Below are 16,316 nucleotides of genomic sequence, written 5' to 3'. Positions count from 1 at the left end.
GCAATATTAATGATCTTCCTGCATCCTATACTGCTGAATTGCTATTAAAGAATAACAGGAGTGAGCTCATTCCTACTGCAGCATCATATATCACAGCTGGATCTATCCAATGTTAGTATTACAGATATAAAAATTGCAACTATGTTGCCATTAACAGATTAGCTCACACGTGAGCGTTATCAAGCTACAGCGTTGTATTTCTCAGTAGGACTCGCCATGGTATACTGTATCAATCAACTTCATTAACCACATATTCACAACATTATAGTATAAACAGATTGGAAGAGTGCACAGCGGGCGTGCCGATGCGCATTTCGCTGTGTGCTTTTTCAAGGCAAGCCGATTGTGTGTATTGCCAAAAAGTATATTGATGTGTGAGAGCCAATGGAATCGCTACATTTGAACATGTGACGATTGGGACCAATCACGCTATGGTTTACACTTATGCAGAAAGCTCTGTGATTCCTCCACTGGGATGTCAGGTCTTGAAATCCTAAACAGAGGTGTGTCATTTATAACCAATCAGATTGACCTAAATATTAAAAATATCCCTGTATAGATTTAATATTATTACATAGAAAATAGCAATAAATTTAAGTAGCCTGACACATTGTACATATAGTATAAGGTAAGTATCGATCATCCTAACATAATTTATTACTAAATGTTTCTCAATAAGTATTAGTTATTTTCGTAAATTATGTTATGAATTAATTTATAAACTATTAAATATTAGGAAAAAAGAGATCATAGTTATATCGGACAGACTCGATTAGGATACATATATGGATACATATTACAAATATAATACCATTTGGTATCTATATTCCCTGCTGGGAAATTAAGAAACCTTGTTACCTATAAAAGAAGATCTATATCTTAGAGCAGTGACATTATAATTGTTATGCTATACCATATAGTGTGTTAGTGAGTGTGAAGAGTGAACAAAATTAAAAAACTATATTAATAAATAGGAAGACATCCATTGTCAATGGATGATAGATATACAATTGGTGTGTACTAAGAAAGATTGAATATTAATATTTAATGATAAATAAAGAGAGTGTAAGTGCATAAAATTATATAATAAAAATGTGAGATGCACAAAAAAATAAACTGATTAACGTGAATAGTGACCAACGGAAAAAAGCAAAGCACATACAAAACTATTAAGTAGTGAAATATCTATGGTGATATAAGAAGTTATAAAAAATAATTCTGTACATATATGTATACATTTTAAGATCCTTGTGTAATTATTATATATTCCACATTAGATATAGAAATATGATATTATACATAAAAATTGACAATGTATTGAGATATCAGATGCTTCATTATCCAAATTTCGGGTAATATAGTATAGGTCGAGTGTTACTGTCATATAGAATTGGTTGCAAAAATAAAGTAATCAGAATTTTATCAAAAAAGGTCAAGATATTATCCATATTTACATTTTTTTAATCAAACAGGTTTTTGTTATATTTATTGGAGATGAAGTTATAGATTTTGCAGAAAGATATATTTTATTAATTGCTCAATAGTTATTAGTATTCTTATACTATCTAATTTTCTCATCATACAATTTCAAAGGGAGACTAATAAGCCCTACTCATCTATAAGGTAACTTGAGTCAGGGAAAAATGGATGTTAAGTATGATTGTTAACTATAATGACCCTTACGTTATTACTAATAATGATTAACAATGGTGTAAGTTATTGTTCCCATTTTGAATATCCAGGAAATTGATGGTGACTACCATATTAAAACATTGGTAGTTGCTTAAAGAAAAGGAATATAGCTATTGTTCTCATTGAGACCTTTAGGGTATATGCTATCCATTAGGAAAATCATCTTGGTCTCCTCCTTAAGGAGTTCTTCATCCAAATTGCCCCCCCTAATTCCCATCTGGATGTGTTTCATTCCAAATGCTCTAAGGGAATAAAAATTGCTCTGATGAAACTGGAGAAAATGTCTAGCAACTGAAGTCAAAGGTTTAAATTTTGCTGCATCTTGGCTAGCATTTCGGATTGTTCCAACATGCTCCAATATTCTTACTTTAAGTGGCCTAGATGTCTTACCCACATATTTCTTACCACATGGGCATATTAACATATATATTGTCCCAACTGTGGTACAGGTGATGAAGCTTTGAATAATCCATTTTTTCTGGTATTTATCAAAAAACCATTTTGTGGGTGTCATAAATTTACAGGCCTTGCAGTGTCCACAACTGAAAGAACCTTTTTTATTGTACAATGATGTAGACTTGGTATTTAGATGACTGTGTACTAATCTGTCTTTCAAATTGTGAGATCTTCTTCAGCTAGTTGGAATTCTCTGGGGTAATATTAGGGCCAGATCACTATCCGTCCTTAGGACTGACCAGTGTCTTTGGAGGATGTTGTTAATTTCTCTCCAATATACATTGTAAGTTCCAATGAATCTGATCTTGTCCTCTTCCTGTGTTTTTATTTTAGGTTGTAATAGTGTATGTCTTGGATATTTGACAATATCCTTTGTAGTTCGTTTGACTAGTCTTTTACTGTATCACCTGTTATATAGTCTCTCCCTCAATTCCTGTTGTCTAACTTCAAATTATTCTGAAGTAGAACAGTTCCTTTTGGTTCTTATTAGTTCACCCTTCGGGATAGCTCGGATAGTGGCCGGTAGATGGGAACTGGATGAATGAAGTATACTATTTGTAGCCGTGCTTTTCCGAAACATATCAGTATTGATAAGGCCCCCTCCATCAATCCTTATTGTCAGATCTAGGAAGTTGATCTCACTTTGACTCATATCATAAGTCAATTTGAGATTCAAATCATTGTTGTTCAAGATTGTAATAAACTCTTCCCATGTCTTATTATCGCCTTCCCATATTATGAGGATGTCATCTATGTATCGAAGGTACAATAGAATATTGTTAGTGTACTTGTCATGATACTCTTGGAAGACCACTTCCTTCTCCCACGACCCCAGGTAGAGGATAGCATAAGTAGGGGCACAGGCTGTCCCCATTTCTGTCCCTCTAACCTGTAGGTAGTGGCGTTCGTTGCAGACAAAATAGTTTTTTGTTAGAACAAAATTTAACAAGGTGGTCAAGAATTCCTGGAAATCATTCAATGTTCCCATATTGAGAAAATATCACATGGCCTGAATACCCTTATGATGATTAATACTGGTATACAGGCTTTCTATATCGCAAGAGATTAACCATACTCCCTGACTCACATGGAGGTTGTATAATTTGTTTAATACATCCATCGTATCTCTTACGTATGATGGTAAAGATAATACGTGTTTACGCAGATGTTGGTCAACGAAAATACTTGCTTTTTCCGTTAGATTACCAGTGCCAGATACAATGGGCCTCCCTGGTGGAGCTTTCTCATTTTTATGAATCTTGGGCAGGAGGTATAATGTAGAAGTTTTGGGTTTGTCGACAAACCCAAAACTTCTACATTATACCTCCTGCCCAAGATTCATAAAAATGAGAAAGCTCCACCAGGGAGGCCCATTGTAACCGGCACTGGTAATCTAACGGAAAAAGCAAGTATTTTCGTTGACCAACATCTGCGTAAACACGTATTATCTTTACCATCATACGTAAGAGATACGATGGATGTATTAAACAAATTATACAACCTCCATGTGAGTCAGGGAGTATGGTTAATCTCTTGCGATATAGAAAGCCTGTATACCAGTATTAATCATCATAAGGGTATTCAGGCCATGTGATATTTTCTCAATATGGGAACATTGAATGATTTCCATGAATTCTTGACCACCTTGTTAAATTTTGTTCTAACAAAAAACTATTTTGTCTGCAACGAACGCCACTACCTACAGGTTAGAGGGACAGCAATGGGGACAGCCTGTGCCCCTACTTATGCTAACCTCTACCTGGGGTGGTGGGAGAAGGAAGTGGTCTTCCAAGAGTATCATGACAAGTACACTAACAATATTCTATTGTACCTTCGATACATAGATGACATCCTCATAATATGGGAAGGCGATAATAAGACATGGGAAGAGTTTATTACAATCTTGAACAACAATGATTTGAATCTCAAATTGACTTATGACATGAGTCAAAGTGAGATCAACTTCCTAGACCTGACAATAAGGATTGATGGAGGGGGCCTTATCAATACTGATATGTTTCGGAAAAGCACGGCTACAAATAGTATACTTCATTCATCCAGTTCCCATCTACCGGCCACTATCCGAGCTATCCCAAAGGGTGAACTAATAAGAACCAAAAGGAATTGTTCTACTTCAGAATCATTTGAAGTTAGACAACAGGAATTGAGGGAGAGACTATATAACAGGGGATACAGTAAAAGACTAGTCAAACGAACTACAAAGGATATTGTCAAATATCCAAGACATACACTATTACAACCTAAAATAAAAACACAGGAAGAGGACAAGATCAGATTCATTGGAACTTACAATGTATATTGGAGAGAAATTAATAACATCCTCCAAAGACACTGGTCAGTCCTAAGGATGGATAGTGATCTGGTCCTAATATTACCCCAGAGAATTCCAACTAGCTGAAGAAGATCTCGCAATTTGAAAGACAGATTAGTACACAGTCATCTAAATACCAAGTCTACATCATTGTACAATAAAAAAGGTTCTTTCAGTTGTGGACACTGCAAGGCCTGTAAATTTATGACACCCACAAAATGTTTTTTTGATAAATACCAGAAAAAATGGATTATTCAAAGTTTCATCACCTGTACCACAGTTGGGACAATATATATGTTAATATGCCCATGTGGTAAGAAATATGTGGGTAGACATCTAGGCCACTTAAAGTAAGAATATTGGAGCATGTTGGAACAATCCGAAATGCTAGCCAAGATGCAGCAAAATTTAAACCTTTGACTTCAGTTGCTAGACATTTTCTCCAGTTTCATCAGAGCAATTTTTATTCTCTTAGAGCATTCGGAATGAAACACATCCAGATGGGAATTAGGGGGGGCAATTTGGATGAAGAACTCCTTAAGGAGGAGACCAAGATGATTTTCCTAATGGATAGCATATACCCTAAAGGTCTCAATGAGAACAATAGCTATATTCCTTTTCTTTAAGCAACTACCAATGTTTTAATATGGTAGTCACCATCAATTTCCTGGATATTCAAAATGGGAACAATAACTTACACCATTGTTAATCATTATTAGTAATAACGTAAGGGTCATTATAGTTAACAATCATACTTAACATCCATTTTTCCCTGACTCAAGTTACCTTATAGATGAGTAGGGCTTATTAGTCTCCCTTTGAAATTGTATGATGAGAAAATTAGATAGTATAAGAATACTAATAACTATTGAGTAATTAATAAAATATCTCTCTGCAAAATCTATAACTTCATCTCCAATAAATATAACAAAAACCTGTTTGATTAAAAAAATTTAAATATGGATAATATCTTGACCTTTTTTGATAAAATTCTGATTACTTTATTTTTGCAACCAATTCTATATGACAGTAACACTTGACCTATACTATATTACCCGAAATTTGGATAATGAAGCATCTGATATCTCAATACATTGTCAATTTTTATGTATAATATCATATTTCTATATCTAATGTGGAATATATAATAATTACACAAGGATCTTAAAATGTATACATATTAGGGGTGTGCACCGGCCACTTTTCGTGTTTTGTGTTTTGGTTTTGGATCTGGATCTTTCTTCGTGTTTTGGATCTGGATTGGTTTTGCCAAAACCACCCTTCCGTGTTTTGGGTTCTGGGTTTTGTGTTTTGGATCTGTATTTTTTTGAAAAAAAGCATAAAAACAGCTAAAATCACAGAATTTGTAGGTTTTTCTGCTCCTATGCTATTATTAACCTCAATAACCTTAATTTCCACTCATTTCCAGTCTATTCTGAACACCTCACACCTCACAATAGTGTTTTTATGTCCAAAAGGTTGCACCGAGGTAGCTGGATGACTATGCTAAGCGACACGAGTGGGCGGCACAAACACGTGACCCATCTAGGAGTGACACTGCAGTGGCAGGCAGGATGGCAGTTAGAAAAACTAGGCCCCAAACTGTACATAATGCAAAGAAAAAAAGAGGTGCAAGATGGAATTGTCCTTGGGCCCTCCCACCCACCCTTATGTTGTATAAACAGGACATGCACACTTTAACAAATCAATCATTTCAGCGCCAGGGTCTGCCACACAACTGTGGCTGAAATGATTGGTTCGTTTGGGCCCCCACAAAACAAGCTGGCAATTAATGTGTCCCTGCACAAACTGGCTCTACGGAGGCAAGATGTCATCCTCATCCTCCTCATCCACCGATTCCTCACCCTCTTCAGTGTGTACATCCTCATCCTCACAAAGTATTAACTCGTCCCCACTTGAATCCACCACCACAGGTCCCTCTGTACCTTCTGGAGGCTGGTCTCCCTGGAAGAGCTGATAATTCATTTTGATGAACATCATCTTCTCCACATTCTGTGGAAGCAACCTCCTACGCCTTTCGCTGACAAGGTTCCCGGCTGCACTAAACACTCTTTCGGAGTACACACTGGAGGGGGGGCAACTCAGGTAAAATAGAGCCAGTTTGTACAGGGGCCTCCAAATTGCCTCTTTTTCCTGCCAGTACAGGTATGGACTGTCTGACATGCCTACTTGGATGCTGTCACCGATGTAATCCTCCACCATTCTGTCAATGGTGACAGTATCATATGCAGTGACAGTAGACATGTCAGAAATTGTTGCCAGGTCCTTCAGTCCGGACCAGATGTCCAAACTTGGTCCTGCCTGCCCTGCATCACCGCCAGCGGGTTGCTTAGGATACCTAAGTTTTTTCCTGGCAGCCCCAGTTGCGGGAGAAAATGAAGAAGGAGCCGTTGACGTGTCACGTTCCGCTTCAGCTGACAGTGTGTTCACCAGCAGGTCTTTGCACCTCTGCAGGCTTGTGTCGGCCGGAAAGAGAGACACCACATAGGCTTTAAACCTAGGATCGAGCACGGTGGCCAAAATGTAGTGGTCTGATTTCAACAGATTGACCACCCTGGAATCCTGGCAAAGCGAATGAAGGGCTTCATCCACAAGTCCCACATGCCGAGCGGAATCGCTCCGTCTTAGCTCCTCCTTCACTTTCTCCAGCTGCTTCTGCAAAAGCCTGATGAGGGGAATGACCTGACTCAAGCTGGCAGTGTCTGAACTGACTTCACGTGTGGCAAGTTCGAAGGGCTGAAGAACCTTGCACAACACGGAAATCATTCTCCACTGCGCTTGAGTCAGGTGCATACCCCCTCCTTTGCCTATGTCATAGGTGGATGTATAGGCTTGTATGGCCTTTTGCTGCTCCTCCATCCTCTGAAGCATATAGAGGGTTGAGTTCCACCGCGTCACAACCTCTTGCTTCAGGTGATGGCGGGGCAGGTTCAAGAGTGTTTGCTGGCGCTCCAGTCTTCGGCACGCAGTCGCTGAATGGCGAAAGTGGCCAGAAATTTTTCGGGCCACCCAAAGCGTCTCCTGCACGCCCCTGTCGCTTTTCAGAAAATTCTGCACCACCAAGTTTATTGTGTGAGCAAAACATGGGACGTGCTGGAATTTTCCCAGATGTAATGCCCGCACAATATTGGTGGCGTTGTCAGATATCACAAATCCCCAGGAGATTCTAAGTGGGGTAAGCCACTGGGCGATGATTTCCCTCAGTTTCTCTAAGAGGTTGTCGGCGGTGTGCCTCTTACTGAAACCGGTGATACACAGCGTAGCCTGCCTTGTAACGAGCTGGCGTTTCTGAGATGCTGCTACTGGTGACGCTGCTGCTGTTGCTGCGTAAGGTGATACATCTACCCAGTGGGCTGTCACAGTCATATAGTCCTTAGTCTGCCCTGTTCCACTTGTCCACATGTCCGTGGTTAAGTGGACATTGTGTACAACGGCATTTTTCAGGACACTGAGGACACTTTTTCTGACGTTTCTGTACAGTCTCGGTATCGCCTGCCTAGTGAAGTGGAATCTAGACGGGATTTGGAACCGGGGACACACTACCTCCATCAATTGTCTAAATCCCACTGCACTAATGGCGGATACCGGACGCACGTCTAACACCAACATAGCAGTCAAGGCCTCAGTTATACGTTTTGCTTCAGGATGACTGCTGTCGTACTTCATCCTCCTCGCTAAGGACTGTTGGAGGGTCAATTGTTTAGTAAAAGTAGTGGTGTTCCTACTTCCTCTCTGGGATGATGAACGACTCCCAGCAGCAGCAGCAACAGCAGCAGCGGCAGCAGTAGGCGTAGCAATGCAGGATCCTCCGGAGGAATCCCGGATAGGAGAGTCAGTCATGCCAGTGATATGGCCTGCAGGACTACTTCCGATCCTGACTAAGGAGGAAATTGACGAGGAGGGAGTTGACGGTGTCGTTTGCAGGCGCTTGGATACAACAGGACAACGGGATTTAGGTGTCCCTGGACTGCTTACGGTCTGAGCCAAAGTTTCTGAACTTGACAGTAACTTTTTATGAACGCGCTGCAGGTGCCGTATAAGGGAGGATGTTCCTAGGTGGTTGACGTCCCTACCCCTACTTATTTCACCTTTACATATGGTACATATGGCAAGACAGTTGTTGTCCGGATTTGGATAGAAATATTGCCAGACCAAAGAGGTGGAATGTTTGGTCTTCTGCCCAGGCATGACCGTGATGGGCTTTTTCATCCCACGGACAACAACTGTCTCCCCCGGAGCCTGATTTAAACAAACCACATCACCATCAGAATCCTCCTCGCCAACTTCCTCCTCAGCGCCAGCTACACCAGTATCCTCATCCTGTTGTACTTCAACAGTGACATCTTCAATTTGCATATCAGCAAGTGGACTGTGGGTGCTCCTTTCAGCACTTGCAGGGGGCGTGCAAATGGTGGAAAGAGCCACCTCTTCCCGTCCAGTGCTGGGAAGGTCAGGCATCGCAACCACCACCACACTTGGACTCTCTTTGGGGATTTGTGATATCTTCTTAGAAAGCACAGTTCTTCGCTGTGCTTTTGCCAGCTTAACTCTTTTGATTTTTTTAGTGGGAGGAGGGCTTCCATCGTCATGTGAAGCTGAACCACTAGTCATGAACATACTAGGGATCGACCTTAGCCGTTCCTTGCCACTCCGTGTCGTAAATGGCATATTGGCAAGTTTACGTTTCTCTTCAGCTGATTTAAATGTCTTTTTCAAGGTCATTTTCCTGAACTTTGCCATTTGGGATTGTATGTGCCCTCTACTATGACATTGGGCATCGGCCTTGGCAGACGACGTTGATGGCATGTTATCGTCTATGTCATGACTAGTGGCAGCAGCTTCAGCACTAGGAGGAAGTGGTTCTTGATCTTTCTCTATTTTATTTTTATCGGAGAAAGTTTGGTCCTCCATTTATGTTATATCGATTTGATATATACGTGCGGCTAAACACAGAAAATAAATTTTTTTTTGGTTCGGACTGGAGTGTACTTTGTGGGTTACAGCACCCTTTAACGGTCAAGCCAGCCGGCCCTTTTCTTATGACACAGGCGCACTCTTGGCACTACTTTGTTGATGCACGTGCGGCTACTGCGCACACAATTCACAAACACAGAAAATAATTTTTTTTTGGTTTGGCTTTGGACTGGAGTGTACTTTCGGGGGTTACAGCACCCTTTAACGGTCAAGCCAGCCGGCCCTTTACTTATGACACAGGCGCACTCTTGGCACTACTTTGTTGATGCACGTGCGGCTACTGCGCACACAATTCACAAACACAGAAAATAATTTTTTTTTTGGTTTGGACTGGAGTGTACTTTCGGGGGTTACAGCACCCTTAACGGTCAAGCCAGCCGGCCCTTTACTTATGACACAGGCGAACGCTTGACACTACTTTGTTGATGCACGTGCGGCTACTGCGCACACAATTCACAAACACAGAAAATAATTTTTTTTTGGTTTGGACTGGAGTGTACTTTCAGGGGTTACAGCACCCTTTAACGGTCAAGCCAGCCGGCCCTTTACTTATGACACAGGCGCACGCTTGGCACTACTTTGTTGATGCACGTGCGGCTACTGCGCACACAATTCACAAACACAGAAAATAATTTTTTTTTTGGTTTGGACTGGAGTGTACTTTGGGGGTTACAGCACCCTTTAACGGTCAAGCCAGCCGGCCCTTTACTTATGACACAGGCGCACGCTTGGCACTACTTTGTTGATGCACGTGCGACTACTGCGCACACAATTCACAAACACAGAAAATAATATTTTTTTTGGTTTGGACTGGAGTGTACTTTCGGGGGTTACAGCACCCTTAACGGTCAAGCCAGCCGGCCCTTTACTTATGACACAGGCGCACGCTTGGCACTACTTTGTTGATGCACGTGCGGCTACTGCGCACACAATTCACAAACACAGAAAATAATTTTTTTTTTGGTTTGGACTGGAGTGTACTTTCGGGGGTTACAGCACCCTTAATGGTCAAGCCAGCCGGCCCTTTACTTATGACACAGGCGCACGCTTGGCACTACTTTGTTGATGCACGTGCGGCTACTGCGCACACAATTCACAAACACAGAAAATAATTTTTTTTTTGGTTTGGACTGGAGTGTACTTTCGGGGGTTACAGCACCCTTAACGGTCAAGCCAGCCGGCCCTTTACTTATGACACAGGCGCACTCTTGGCACTACTTTGTTGATGCACGTGCGGCTACTGCGCACACAATTCACAAACACAGAAAATAATTTTTTTTTGGTTAGGACTGGAGTGTACTTTCGGGGGTTACAGCACCCTTTAACGGTCAAGCCAGCCGGCCCTTTACTTATGACACAGGCGCACGCTTGGCACTACTTTGTTGATGCACGTGCGGCTACTGCGCACACAATTCACAAACACAGAAAATAATTTTTTTTTTGGTTTGGACTGGAGTGTACTTTCGGGGGTTACAGCACCCTTAACGGTCAAGCCAGCCGGCCCTTTACTTATGACACAGGCGCACGCTTGGCACTACTTTGTTGATGCACGTGCGGCTACTGCGCACACAATTCACAAACACAGAAAATAATTTTTTTTTTGGTTTGGACTGGAGTGTACTTTGGGGGTTACAGCACCCTTTAACGGTCAAGCCAGCCGGCCCTTTACTTATGACACAGGCGCACGCTTGGCACTACTTTGTTGATGCACGTGCGACTACTGCGCACACAATTCACAAACACAGAAAATAATATTTTTTTTGGTTTGGACTGGAGTGTACTTTCGGGGGTTACAGCACCCTTAACGGTCAAGCCAGCCGGCCCTTTACTTATGACACAGGCGCACGCTTGGCACTACTTTGTTGATGCACGTGCGGCTACTGCGCACACAATTCACAAACACAGAAAATAATTTTTTTTTTGGTTTGGACTGGAGTGTACTTTCGGGGGTTACAGCACCCTTAACGGTCAAGCCAGCCGGCCCTTTACTTATGACACAGGCGCACGCTTGGCACTACTTTGTTGATGCACGTGCGACTACTGCGCACACAATTCACAAACACAGAAAATAATATTTTTTTTGGTTTGGACTGGAGTGTACTTTCGGGGGTTACAGCACCCTTAACGGTCAAGCCAGCCGGCCCTTTACTTATGACACAGGCGCACGCTTGGCACTACTTTGTTGATGCACGTGCGGCTACTGCGCACACAATTCACAAACACAGAAAATAATTTTTTTTTTGGTTTGGACTGGAGTGTACTTTCGGGGGTTACAGCACCCTTAACGGTCAAGCCAGCCGGCCCTTTACTTATGACACAGGCGCACTCTTGGCACTACTTTGTTGATGCACGTGCGGCTACTGCGCACACAATTCACAAACACAGAAAATAATTTTTTTTTGGTTTGGACTGGAGTGTACTTTCGGGGGTTACAGCACCCTTAACGGTCAAGCCAGCCGGCCCTTTACTTATGACACAGGCGCACGCTTGGCACTACTTTGTTGATGCACGTGCGGCTACTGCGCACACAATTCACAAACACAGAAAATATATTATTTTTTTAGCACTTGGAGGGAGCACCCCTGATGGACAGAGCACCCCCTGGACAACACTACAGCACTCCTTTAGGACTGGGACACTGCACAGGACTTTGGAGTGGACACAGCCCCTATGGAGAACTGACTGCACAACACAGTCCAGCCAGCCCCTATGGACTTTGAAGTAGTGGACACAGCCCCTATTAACAACAGCAGCACAGCACAACACAGCCAGCCCCTATGGACTTTGAAGTAGTGGACAACAGCAGCACTACACTACACTACACTACACAGCCCTAACTCCCACCCTCCCTCTTCACTGTCCACAGCCGAGTGAGAAAATGGCGCCGACGTGTGTACCTTATATAGGATCCAAAACCCGCGAGACTCGGAAGGCGGGAAGATGACGTTTTGCCTCGATTTCAGATCCGAGTCAGGCGGGAAAAGTCGAGCCTGACTCGGATCGGACTCGGATCGGGGGGGCTCGGGGGGGTTCGGATTTCAGAAATCCGAACCCGCTCACCCCTAATACATATATGTACAGAATTATTTTTTATAACTTCTTATATGGGCAGCACAGATGGTGTAATGGTAGCATTACTGCCTCACAGCACTGAGGTCATTGGTTCGATACCCACTACGGCCCTAACTGTGTGGAGTTTGTATATTCTCCCTGTGCTTGCGTGGGTTTCCTCCGGGTGCTCCGGTTTCCTCCCACACTCCAAAAATATACTGGTAGGTTAATTGGCTCCAAACAAAATTACCCCTAGTGTGTATGTGTGTGAGCATGTGATAGGGAATATAGATTGTAAGCTCCACTGGGGCAGGGACAGATGTGAATGGCCGAATATTCTCTGTAAAGCGCTGCGGAATATGTATGTGCGCTATATAAATAACTGGTAATAATAATAATAAATAATAATATATCACCATAGATATTTCACTACTTAATAGTTTTGTATGTGCTTTGCTTTTTTCTGTTGGTCACTATTCACGTTAATCAGTTTATTTTTTTGTGGATCTCACATTTTTATTATATAATTTTATGCACTTACACTCTCTTTATTTATCATTAAATATTAATATTCAATCTTTCTTAGTACACACCAATTGTATATCTATCATCCATTGACAATGGATGTCTTCCTATTTATTAATATAGTTTTTTAATTTTGTTCACTCTTCACACTCACTAACACACTATATGGTATAGCATAACAATTATAATGTCACTGCTCTAAGATATAGATCTTCTTTTATAGGTAACAAGGTTTCTTAATTTCCCAGCAGGGAATATAGATACCAAATGGTATTATATTTGTAATATGTATCCATATATGTATCCTAATCGAGTCTGTCCAATATAACTATGATCTCTTTTTTCCTAATATTTAATAGCTTATAAATTAATTCATAACATAATTTACGAAAATAACTAATACTTATTGAGAAACATTTAGTAATAAATTATGTTAGGATGATCGATACTTACCTTATACTATATGTACAATGTGTAAGGCTACTTAAATTTATTGCTATTTTCTATGTAATAATATTAAATCTATACAGGGATATTTTTAATATTTAGGTCAATCTGATTGGTTATAAATGACACACCTCTGTTTAGGATTTCAAGACCTGACATCCCAGTGGAGGAATCACAGAGCTTTCTGCATAAGTGTAAACCATAACGTGATTGGTCCCAATCGTCACATGTTCGAATATAGCGATTCCATTGGCTCTCACACATCAATATACTTTGTGGCAATACACACAATCGGCTTGCCTTGAAAAAGCACACAGCGAAACGCGCGTCGGCACGCCCGCTGTGCACTCTTCCAATCTGTTTAAACTATAATGTTGTGAATATGTGGTTAATGAAGTTGATTGTTTGATACAGTATACCATGGTGAGTCCTACTGAGAAATACAACGCTGTAGCTTGATAACGCTCACGTGTGAGCTAATCTGTTTATGGCAACATAGTTGCAATTTTTATATCTGTAATACTAACATTGGATAGATCCAGCTGTGATATATGATGCTGCAGTAGGAAAGAGCTCACTCCTGTTATTCTTTAATAGCAATTCAGCAGTATAGGATGCAGGAAGATCATTAATATTGCAGTGAATTGTCAACCTTTGTATATGATTTTGGGGGACTCTTTATCTGCAATCCGAATTCTGTCATTATAATAAACTACCTAAGTATGACAAATTAGGCTTATGTTTAAAAACTCTATCTATAACTCCTAATACTGCCCCTTCACCAACTGTGTGAATCACTCCAACTAATAAATCATATTTGTCCATATTTACAACGTGACTACCAGACTCAGATTGTATTACCAATCTTAGGTGTCTGAGTAAGACACACAGCTGGTGTTTAATGTTAGACGGTGAATATTTTGACACCTTTAATACTCGTAATTAGTAGTTCTAATGAAGAAATACCACTAATTGACCATTTCAGGAATATGTTCATAGTATCTTTATACAACGAGATAACTGAATAGAAGGGTTCCCCCATCATTCAAATAAGATCATATATTGATATTAAGTTATATATCTTCCGTAATAATGGATCAATAATATGACTTCTTTGAGCTCGTTTTTTCAAGTATCAACCAATAATGTTATGAATACTGGATTACACCATTACAACAGTCCACAACTATCATAATTGAATAAATGAAGATGCACAGTGGGATTCCAATGCAATTTTATTAAAAATTGAAAACACCAAAAAAACTTTATTTCTGCACATATATTCACCATATATTCACTTTCTTGTCACCTTTTTCTTGATTTTAACCTTTATTTCGCTGATATTGGTATTACCCCCTTTTTTTTAATGTATACCCAATAAAGAATTATTAATTTTTAATATCCTTATAATAGTTTTTGTGCGCCATATGTTCAGACAAATACTTTTTTCTCCTCTTAGTAACTTAGCAAACATTTATTTTTGTCAAAATGGCAGCACCCCCAATTGAAATATTGATAGTAATTTACTAAACATGGGGTATCCTATTAATTACATGTTAAGTGTGCAGATGTATTTTTGTCCTCTTGCTTTCTTTTGATACTTGTCATCATCAAATTATATGTTTGAAAACAAGTAAATGTACATGATACTTACATACAACTCTGCATAGTCTGCAGTGACACACCCTCACAGGACTTTGCCTATCTGAGAAAATCATGTTACAGCCCAGTTACACCTCTTCAGTCACAAGTAAAACTGAAATGCATACATCTCGGCATTGTCTGCACTTACATATGCTTTGGCACAATACACTAATGTTTTGTAGTAAATGTTGCAACAGATTACATATCTTCTGTATAAAAATTACACTGGGCCTGATTCAGAAGTGCAAGTGATTGCATCCACTAGTGCTTTTATTTGTGGAATTGGGTGGTGATATAATGCAAAGTCTTCCCCATGTGAACTAGCAGGCACCTGAATGTGCAAGCAGCGGTGCAGAGAGAGGGAGGTTGGGTTACTAATTATCTGGGTCCAATGCTGCCCTCTCTTACCTGTCAGCAGCACAGCATATGCTGCTGTGTGCTAAGCTGCTGTGGGAGACCAGGTAGACTGTTTGCTGCAACTGAGCAGCAGCAGTAGTCTCTTCTCCTCTGCCTGTGAGGGGGAGTGATCACACTGATCATGCCCCCCTGGCTTTGCACTGGGATGAGGGGCTCACAGTACCCATCTTCAGTGTGCAGCACAAATAATTTTTTTTAAAGGGAGTATGCCATGCCTCCCACTATTAGGCTATGCCCTTTTCCCCAGGCTGGCTCTTTATGGCCCTGTGAGTAAGTACTTAAATACCCACTTTCAGCATCCCTGAATGCTGTAACTCCAGCAGTCATCTTGACACTCCACCTTCGGAGCACCTTTGCGTGTGTTACAGTGTATATATAAAAATCAACATATAGTATAATAATCACAAAATATAGAATATTAATTCCTTATACAGCTAAAACCAAAATAAATTAATGCAATGTGATAATTTTCCCAGAGCTTAGAGGTAACACAGAAACCAGCTCACAATACAAGCTAATTAGCAGTTGTTTACATATAGCCACAGTTCACAGATAGCTAGCCTCACACAGGAAAGCTTAGAACAATAGCCCAAGTTTAAAGTGAACAGTAGTTCCAGTTGACCAATAGGATATTCCCTTTCTGACCACACCTCACAGGTAAGGGGGAGGAATATGGCATTCACACTGTGGACACATGCTTGCAAGGACACAGCAGACACACACTTGCAGAGAGAGACGAAGGACAGCAGACTTCTCC

At 40.8% G+C, this 16,316-nt stretch overlaps 1 protein-coding gene across 1 annotated transcript in view; it reads right to left on the bottom strand.

The window, feature by feature from the left end:
- LOC148514772 (uncharacterized) overlaps positions 1–16,316 on the bottom strand; it is a 299,637-nt gene that overhangs the window by 86,724 nt on the left and 196,597 nt on the right. The window lies entirely within an intron of this gene.

This window comes from Taudactylus pleione, unplaced genomic scaffold (assembly GCF_031769625.1).
Source record: "Taudactylus pleione unplaced genomic scaffold, aTauple2 ptg000259l, whole genome shotgun sequence".
NCBI classification, from domain to species: Eukaryota; Metazoa; Chordata; class Amphibia; order Anura; family Myobatrachidae; genus Taudactylus; species Taudactylus pleione.
This window is presented reverse-complemented; position numbering and strand designations above follow the sequence as displayed.